This window comes from Eulemur rufifrons, chromosome 2, assembly GCF_041146395.1.
Source record: "Eulemur rufifrons isolate Redbay chromosome 2, OSU_ERuf_1, whole genome shotgun sequence".
In the NCBI taxonomy this organism is placed as follows: domain Eukaryota; kingdom Metazoa; phylum Chordata; class Mammalia; order Primates; family Lemuridae; genus Eulemur; species Eulemur rufifrons.
In genome coordinates this window covers 61,360,039-61,369,810 of record NC_090984.1, presented here as the reverse complement: position 1 = coordinate 61,369,810, position 9,772 = coordinate 61,360,039, and positions in this window count along the sequence as shown.

The following is a 9,772-nucleotide window of genomic DNA, read 5'->3' as shown; positions in this document are numbered from 1 at the left end:
AGCCCTTTTTAGCAAGTTTGAGTGAAGCTATGAGGGGAAGCATGGGAGTGAGGGTCTGGGCAGTAACATGACCTCTGAGGTCTCCTTCAACCCTTGACCCACAGCCAGCTGATTGGCATCCGTGGTCTGGGACTAGCTCTGTGCTGGGAGGCCACCTTCTACACCCAGGTCCTGGAGGCATCCGCAGCACAAAGAACACCTTATACAGCCCTGACTGAACAGAACCTAGCCCTGTGTCCTGGGACTCAGTGACCTTACTTTCCAAACCATAACTGAGAGCCACAGTCTGACAGGCACCAGTGTACCTGTGGGGACAAAGGGCAGTGGGTTTTAAATGAGGCCTGCCCTGGAACATCTGGGCTGCAGGGCCATTGTACGTTAGTGTTCAGGCAGGAGGCCAGGAGCACCCCACTGCAGGGAAGGAGCCCAACTTGGTGGGGGAGGGGTTCACACTCCTCCTAGTCTGAACTATGCCCATCATACCCCACCCCACCTCCCTAGACTGGAATTCAGAAAAGGAAAAAGTGATCTGCAGTACCTCTGGCTCCAAAGCCTTCTGCCCTCCCCCCTGCCTGCCCCAGTCCTGACTATAGTGCCTTGGTGCAGAAGACCCTCAGGCTGAATCTCCAGCTCTCCACGTTTCCCGCCACTGACTGCTTTCCCACCCTTTATCAAAAGAGGCTTCTGACTTATGGTGCTTCATTTTCTTCTCCAAAGCAAGGTGAGGCCCACATACCCCTGCTCCCCATGTCTTCCCCGAATGAATACTTAACTCTTCTTGCGCTCTTCCACCTGACTGTGGCCCCCAAGCACGGTGGCCATCTTCAAGGGAGACTCCAAGGTTTAATCTTATGTTTGAAGAGGCCATGCAGAGGGCATGCAGAGGAGGGTGTGAAGAAGTCACGCTTAGGAATCAAGTTCTTCAATTTATTTAAACTCTTGTGCTCCTTTTTCCTTAGTTCGTAAAAATGGGGATAAGAAGACCTACAGCACAGGATGTATATCAGACCACACAGGTAAAGCCGCTTGGCACAGTGCCTGGCACAGATTAGATACTCAATACGTGGTAATTCCCCTCCCCGGATCTTGTCTCTTCTCCTGCACCTCAGTTCTGGCCAGTGTGTCACCATACCTTCCCAGAGATCCTGTCCTTCTCTCTTCACCCTTATTGCTAACCCACCCCTCACTTCCTGCCTCTCCTGGTTGCAGTGGATTTGGTTACCCCTTTAGCCTGGTTTTAGCCTGAGCTTTGCCAGTTATGAGTTGTATACTCTTAAGCAGGTCACTAAGTCTCTTGGCCTTTCTGGGCATCCTCATCTAAATTCATTCACTGGACCAAATTCATTCTCTCATGCAACAAATTCAACACATATTTATTGAATGTCTACTATAAGCCAGGCCCTAGGAGTATAGCATTGACTAAGATGGATATCTCCTGGCCCTCATGGAATGGGTGAAGAAAGAAGAAAAGAATGTGATTTCAGGGAATGATAAATACTCTACTAGAAATAAGACAGGGCGGGGTGATGGAGCGTGCCTTGATGGGCCCTGTCTGGCGAGGTGATATTTCAACCAGAGGGAGGGCAAGAACGTGGGCATTGAGATGGTAATAAGCTGAGTTCTCTCCAGCTCAAATACAGGGTGTCCCAAAAGTCACCATCCATAGGGAAAATGGGAAATTGTAGGTAAATGTACCTTTATTTACAAAATATTCATCACAAAATTTTTCTTTTGTATGAAGACTTTTGGGACACCCTGTATTATACATTCAGTGATTCCTTGCATACAGTATTAGGTTAAAACTTGTTTGTGTTGGAGGCCTTCTGCAACCTGGCCCAAATCTACCTTCCCAACCTTGTATAAAAGGATCCCAGCTCTAGTGTAAGTAGAAGCAGATATGTCTAGGCCTGTCTGGCAACAGGGGAGCACACCCTTCCAGGAGTCTGTTTGCATGAGGAATGAGAAACCTCCAAGAAGAAAGCTCATCTTGATGAAGGAGGGGCCTGCCCCCTGAGCTTGACAGAGTAATAGATCCTTATCCCTCCAAAGCTCCCAAGGGAGAGGCAGTTCTGTCACTGACATGCCTGGCCCAGATCCACGCCTATCCAAGTTCTTGGGGATGGGGTAGGGAACCCTGGGAACCCAGGCAAACCTACTTGGGACCTTTGTGTAGAAGCAACCCAGGGGGGGACAGGCTTCTTCCTGATTATGCCACAGTCTCTGAGCAGCTTTCATTCCTGGAGGGCTCCCGTCAGAGCATAAGTGCCTTCCCAGAGGCACAAAGAACAGCCAGGACTTAGGTGGTTCCAAATAAGCAAGTGCAGGCAAGGGCCAAGCAAACCGGAGCTGCTGCTCTGTATGTCACTCCACGTCGTAGGCCCCCCAGCACGGTGAAGACCTCGGGAGAAAACACATGGTGCTCCCAGAAGTGATGACTGAAGGAAGTTTAAAGAGTGGATCTTTTATGGGGCTGTGGGCAGGGTTAAGGAAAACCAATAGGAGTGCAGTACTCTGGGGCTAGTATCAGTGGGAAGCTGTTACCACCAGTAGGCCTGAAAGGGAAAAGAGAAAAGTGGTTACTGCAGACAACCACTGGCCAAGAGCTGAAGCTGTAGGATAAGGCCCCAGGACAGGAGCTGTGGGCCTAGGTAAGGAGACAGCGGCTGACAGCCTGCAGCTCAGCATTCCTCTTTCGCGCGGATGCCTGGCATTGGCCAAACCCAGCCAGAAGCCAGGTGGCAAGGCAGTGGGATGAGGCAGTCCTTTGAGGTCAGCCTCTTGGGCACAGGGCAGGGTGGAGAAGGGGTAAGAGTACACAGAGAATATTCAGCATGCTCATCTCTTAACCCCCCCACAGGCTGGTGAGGCCCAAGGAAATTGAATTACACCAATTCCCCTCCTCTTCCCCTCACAAACACTCTCTTAGGAACAGAAGTGTATATCTCTGTACTCCTATTCAGAGCACAGGGCTTCGAGTAAAAGACTTGGGTTCAAATCCCAGCTCTATCACTATATCAGTTCCTAGTCTGAAGTGTGGCTTAACATAACAGAAATTTATTCTCCCATAGTTCTGAAGGCTAGAGGTCCAAAATCAAAACATGTTTTAAAGCTACTGTGAGCAACTGGCACATGAATAGACAAACTGTTCAATGGAACAGACTAAAACTCTAGAAAATAAGACCAACTATCCACTGAAATTTAGTATATGACAAAGATAGTCTTTCAATCAGTGGAGATAAGATGTATTTTTCAATCAGTGATCTTGGGACAATGGGGTGACCTTCTGACATAAAATAAAATAAAATATATATACACCTAACACCACACACCAAAACAAATTCCAGAAGGATCAACTACATTAATGCTAAAAATTAAATCAGAAAACTACTACAACAAACCATGGGAGAGTTTTTGTATTATTATCTGTGGAAGAGGCAGGCCTTTCTAAGAATGACATCATGTCAGAAGTCATTTAAATTTATTTAGTACATTTAGTTACACAAATATAGAATTTTTTTCTCATGGGGACATAAACACCATAAGTCAATAGACAAATGAAAAGCTGGGAAACTATATTTGCCAATTATATCACAGACCAAGGGCTAATTTCCTTAATATTTAAACAGCTCTTACAAATCAATAAGAAAAAGACTAACCCAATAGAAAAAGGGACAAAGGATATAAACACTCCACAAAAAAGGAACAGTACATAGTTCTTAAAATATAAAAGCATGCTCCACTTCACTCTTAATAAGAGAAATGCAAATTAAAACTACAGCAAGATACCATTTTTTACCAACAGAGTGGAAAAATCAGCAACGTTTGCTAACACAGTCTGGCCCAGTCTGATGTTCTGCTCTCATGCTCTTACAACCTCCAAGGACAGCAAATTGACAATCTCTGTCAAAATTTTAACTAGACATACTCTGTGTTGTTACAGCAGAGTTGACCGAGAACAAACCGAGTGGCACTTAAAGGGTGCAGAAAAGCAGGTTTATTACACAGGCAAGCTCAAAGGGGCCTGGCCACCAAATTCTGAGCCCCAAACAGAAAGTGTAGCAGTCTTTTATAGGTTTCGTTTTTTTTCTTAGGGAGGGTGTAGGGCACAGTTACAATGTGGTTAGCGGGGGCAGGCTTTTGAACAACCTTAATTCCTGGTATGGGGTTTCTGTAGAATTTCTTTCTGTGCTATCTAGTCATAGCAGGAAGCTGCTGCGAGCAGTTTACAGAAGCAAGAGCGGCAGCAGTTTAGCGGTTACATGGGGCCCAAGGAGAGAGGTTTTTTGTCTAAAGGGATTTTTTATTTCTCTATCATTCCCCTCCTTTGATGCCTATTATAAAATTCTTTCTATAAGGCATCATGATATTTCTGTATAATCATGATTCTGGCCGTGGCTTGTGAAACTGTGTTTTGTATGAACCTGGTGATGAGGTTAAAAATTTGGGGGCCTCAGGTTATTAAGAAGAGTATAACTATGATGGGTCCTGCCAGTGGCAATAACCACGTAACCCATGGGCCGAGGCTGAAACCCCATGACTGTTGTAACTCTTGGTTTCTCTTTTCTATTCTTTTTTTTTTAACTCTTTCATTTTTGTAGTTATTATTCCTGACTGATTTACATAATAACACATTCTTCTCCCAGAAAGACGCAAGTTCCCCTCTTTTTTGCAGCGAGGAGATCCAAGGCCTGGCAATTTTGTAAGGCCACCGCAGCTAGTGAATTTATTTGGGCTAATGATTTGCCTGGTCCAATAGGGTTTGTTCCTATAAGTACACAGAGTGGCTCTGATGTAGCACTTTGCTGGCATGTCAGTTTGGGAGATCAGGCAGTCCCTGCGTAGCCCCTGACTTGAGCGTGGCACGGGCTTAGGGCCCTCCCTCTACTGCGGGGGTCAGAGTTAGTGTCAGAAGTAGAAGAAACATGGGGGGACAGGCAGTACATGGGCAACGTATGTAACCTGAAATTCTGTATCCCCCATAATAAGATGAAATAAAAAAAAAAAAAAGAAAGAAATAGAAGAAACATCCTACTATGGCCCAGTACAATACAGTAAAGATTATTTTCCCCCCACTGTTCAATCTTTAGGGATCACTATATAAAGTCCGATGCCCAAAAATAGGACCAACAGTCCAAAGAGTCCGGTTGCAATGTTGAGAGCCAGTCTGTTTCTTTGGCTGGCGCAATCTTTGGTGGTATAGTCTGGGTGGGTTTCCGACGTAGGTGAACCTTTAGTGGATTTTCTGGGTTTCGTTGTGCTGTCCAGGAGTCTAAGGGTGTCTTTTTCCAGTCTTTAACCCAGACTAAGTCTTCAGGCTGGTGGAGATGGACCGGTAGTCCTGAGGCTATGGGAGTTTCTTTTTTTTTTAGAACAGTGTGGTTAATCTGGTTTAGGGCCTTGGATAATGAAATAAGCTGTGTATGTAGATTTCTTTCTCCTATCGGTCTAATATTGCCTGTGATTCTCTGAATTATGGGTGGGAGTCTTTCATATAGAATTTTAAAGGGTGAGTACCCTGCTGGTCCTGGGGTACATTTGACTCTGAAGAATGCTAAGCCGAGTAAATCTGTCCAGGGTAGTTGTGTTTCCTGACACAATTTTGCGAGGGTGGCTTTGAGGGTTCAGTTTATGTGCTCTACTGTCCCTGAACTTTGTGGCCTACGGTATGAAGTTTCCACTTGATTTCTAACATTTTAGCCAAGGATTGTGTAATTTCTGCTGTGAAGCTGGGCCCGTTGTCACCCCTGAAGGAGAATGCCAGCAGACCGGCAGCTGGAGGGCCAGAATCGGGTTTGGGGTAGAGCGGAGATGGTGGGCTACCGGGGTCCCCCTGGCAGGTTCCACTGGCATCTGGCGCAGCAGGTCCGATGGTGATGGAGTGTCCGGGGCTGTTGGTGGCAGCCCTGGGGTCGGGTCAGCAGGATCGTTATGGGGGAGGCAGAGCTAGGTCATTCTCCGGGGTCCCTGGTAGATAGTCTTAACGCTGGGGACCTTCTTTGGCTTCTGAGTGAAGAGGACCCGACTCTGACCCTTTTCTACACAGAACCAAACCCAAAGAGGCAGAGTCTGGGCTATTCTAGCCAGGAATCAATATATGGGAACTGGACGGGGTGCCCTGGAGTACCTGTGACTAGATTCCAAACTGCCTGAACCGTTTGGACATCAAGTGTTCCAGTATCTGGCCACCCAACTCCAAAGGAGGGCCACTCAATTTCACAGAGCATACGGAGGCGGCTAGGAGTTATTTTAACTTCATAATCGCGGAGAATCCCTTCTTCAAATTCTTTAGCATACACCTGAGAACTGTGGGTTTTGACTCCTGCCCTCCCATGATGGACTGGTGAGCGGTGTTGCACAAGGGTGGAGATTCTTTCAGTTGTCTGCCTGGCTGCTCCTGTCCTGGGGAATTAGGCACGTCTTGGCTAAGGTGCTTCCGTATAAATCCCCGGGCCGGGTCACTTCCCTTCAGGGGAGTGAGTCATCATTATGCCTTGGGACCCTGCCACTGCCACAGAGACGAAGGTGAGGACCCAGTCAAGTTCCGTAGCCACAGGCCGTGGAACCCTTCATACTCACACACAAACACACAAAGAGGTTATTACATTCCCTCCCTGGGAAACTTCTACCTGTAGGAGGTGATCAAGCTCCTCTTCCGTCCGCTGGGACAGGCCTGACTCACTGAAGCAGGGTCCTGGGACCTTACTGCATCCGTTGCCTTCTGCCTGGTTGTCTGCACCTCACCTAGTACGGCAGGTTCAGGGCTTGGCAATGGCAGAGCCTTTCAGAGTGAAGAGGAAATTATCCACAAACGGAATATGGCACGCCTTGCTCTCCCACTCATTGGGGCCGGCTGGCCAGAGTCCCATCCCGAGCCAGTGGCATCAAAGTGCCAGCACAATCGGGCTTTACCGGTCAGGGAACCAAAATGTTACAGCAGAGTTGGCTGAGAACAAACCTAGTGGCACTTAAAGGGTGCAGAAAAGCAGTTTTATTACACTGGCAGGCTCAGAGGGGCCTGGCCACCAAATTCTGAGCCCCAAACAGAAAGTGTAGCAGTCTTTTATAGGTTTTTTTTTCTTAGGGAGGGTGTAGGGCACAGTTACAATGTGGTTAGCGGGGGCAGGCTTTTGAACAACCTTAATTCCTGGTATGGGGTTTCTGTAGAATTTCTTTCTGTGTTATCTAGTCATAGCAGGAAGCTGCTGCAAGCGGTTCACAGAAGCAAGAGCGGCAGCAGTTTAGCGGTTACATGGGGCCCAAGGAGAGAGTTGTTTTTGTCTAAAGGAATTTTTTTATTTCTCTATCAGTGTGACCCAGCAGTTGAACTTTTAAGAATTTATTTTACAGATAGAGTCTCACAAATGCTAAAAATGCATCTAAACAAGGATATTCTTTGCAGTTTTTGTTATGGCAGATTGGAAATGATCTAAACGTGAATGTTCAGACAGTGGAATACTATCATTCAACAAAAGGTGGGGGTGGAATTAGGCACCCGTGTGTCCTACTGTGGAACTATCTCCAAGACGTATAAAGGTGAGCCTGATTAAGCCAAGTACTGTACAAGGAAGGAGAGCCGGAGGGGACTGTTCTGCTGCTGGCTGCCCTGTCCCCCCTCAGCACCCACACCAAAGGCACAGCAGCAGTGTCGCTGAGACAGCCAAGCTTCAAGGCCCCCTCTCTTGCGCAAGCTGCCACCCAGATCCCGGTAGGGGCCCCAGCAGTGTGTTCACACAGTCCTGTGTTTTTATAAAATCTGCAAAATATATTTTAACAGCAGTTGTTGAAGACCACTGTGCCTTTTTCTTTCAACTTACCCTCTGTTATGCTTTCTTTCATGTCAGGTGGCACTGGAAGAGCCATGGGCATTTTTGGGACCTAGCTAAGGGAAAGGTAGGTTAGAGACACATTAATTGTAGGTTTAGTGGGATGTATTCATGTGGTTTGCAGTAACTTCCGTGCAGAGTTAAGTTATTGCTTAACAGCCCTGTGCTGAAATGGCTTCCAGAAATATTCCTACTGCCCACTGTGCCACCTCAACTGGGATGTCACACAAAGGTAGAGGTCACACAAACTACATGTCAGCCAGTTAATTAAATTGTTTAAAAACACCATGTTATTTTTCTGGATTTTAGGGTGTTTGTGGTACTTATCAATTTTTTAAATATATAATTTAGTTTGATATTTCTATTTTTTTATACCAAAAGTTGCAAGCAAAATGCAGAATATCATGTTCACTTCTGTCTTTAATTGAAAGAAAGAAAGAAAGAAAGAAAGAAAGAAAGAAAGAAAGAAAGAAAGAAAAGCTACTGTCAGGAGTGCCCTTCCTATTTGTTTAGAGCTCAGGAGTCCAGTTGACAGGACAGGTACCTCATACCTCCCTGTTTGTCCCCCCAAAAGAGAAAGTTTTATTAATGGAAAACACATGTTCACTATTTAATAATGGCCTTTTGTTTCCCCTACAGAGTCCTCAAAGTCAGAGTTTCTCATATCTAAGTGGTTGGCTCCCTGTCTGTCTTTAATGATATAACAAATTAACAGACTGTCTCCAGTGTTTCGCTATTGGCAAACAATCCTGTAACCATTTGTGTACACATAGTCTTTCGCGCTAGTGCAGGTGTTTGTGCAGGGCAGATTCCTAGAAGCAGAACATGTATTAAAGGCTATGCATGCCTAGACTGCTCTGCAGAATGACGGTGCACTCGTACTGTGGAAACTTATGTGACAATAAAAATAATGAGGTAGATGATAGAGTGAGCCCTAAAGGGGGGTGGGGAGTGAGGAGCACAGGGACACAGGCTACAAGACCAGACATACGGCATGATTTTAAAATGAGGAGACTTCCACTTCCTGCTTCAGAGTCCTTTACATTTTTTAAGATATTTTAAAATAAGCAGGTACTGCCTTTATAATTTTTTAATATTAACAGGAGGAAGGGAACATGTTGATATACAAATATGCCAAAACCTAGGGAGGAAATTCTGCTTTCTGTCATTAAGAATGTTGAGCTGACATAAGTGTGCTGTTCCCACCTCTCCCTGAGACTCATTTTTGAAACAAACACCATCCCTAGGACTTTAGAATTACTGTTTATCTTGGCTTGAGCTGGCAAAGAGAGTCTGCCCCCGATTTCTGCCTTGCTCAGTCCTGGCATATTTCCAGTCCTTCCTAGAACAAGCCGTGGGGTCAGGTTCATGAGGATCTACCCAGTGACTGCCCAAGGACACCACAGGACCCTCCCACCCTTACCCATGTTTGCTACCGTGAGACCCTGGTGCACTTTGGGTGATTGGATGCAAAAAACCAAGAGCAACAATGTTTCACAGCTCTAGGGGAGCTGGGCCAGGGATTTGAGGCTGCCTGGAAGGGAGTAGCTTCCAGCAGGCTAGAAGTCTGAAGTGGGGGACTGTGAGCACAGTGGATGTGGGATATGTTCTTAGAGGCCACTGAGGGCAGGGTGAGGGGGAAAGCTGGTCCAATGGGGGCTCCAGAGGTCAGAGGCCATCACAGGTCATGCAGAGCTGGATAGGCAGTGAGGAGCTCTGCAGGGGTCTCTAGCAAGGGTGTGATTAATCAAAGCCACTCTGCAGCTAAGGCCCCCACAACCTCTCTCATCCAATCAATCACCAAGTCCTGTAAGTTGATTTTTTTCCCTTCCTTCAACCAATATGTATTGAATGTCCACCATGTGCCAAGCTGCTCTAGGCGCTGGGGATGCATCAGTGATCATGGTCCCTGCTCTCATGGAGTCTGTGTGTGGAGTTGAACAAATAAT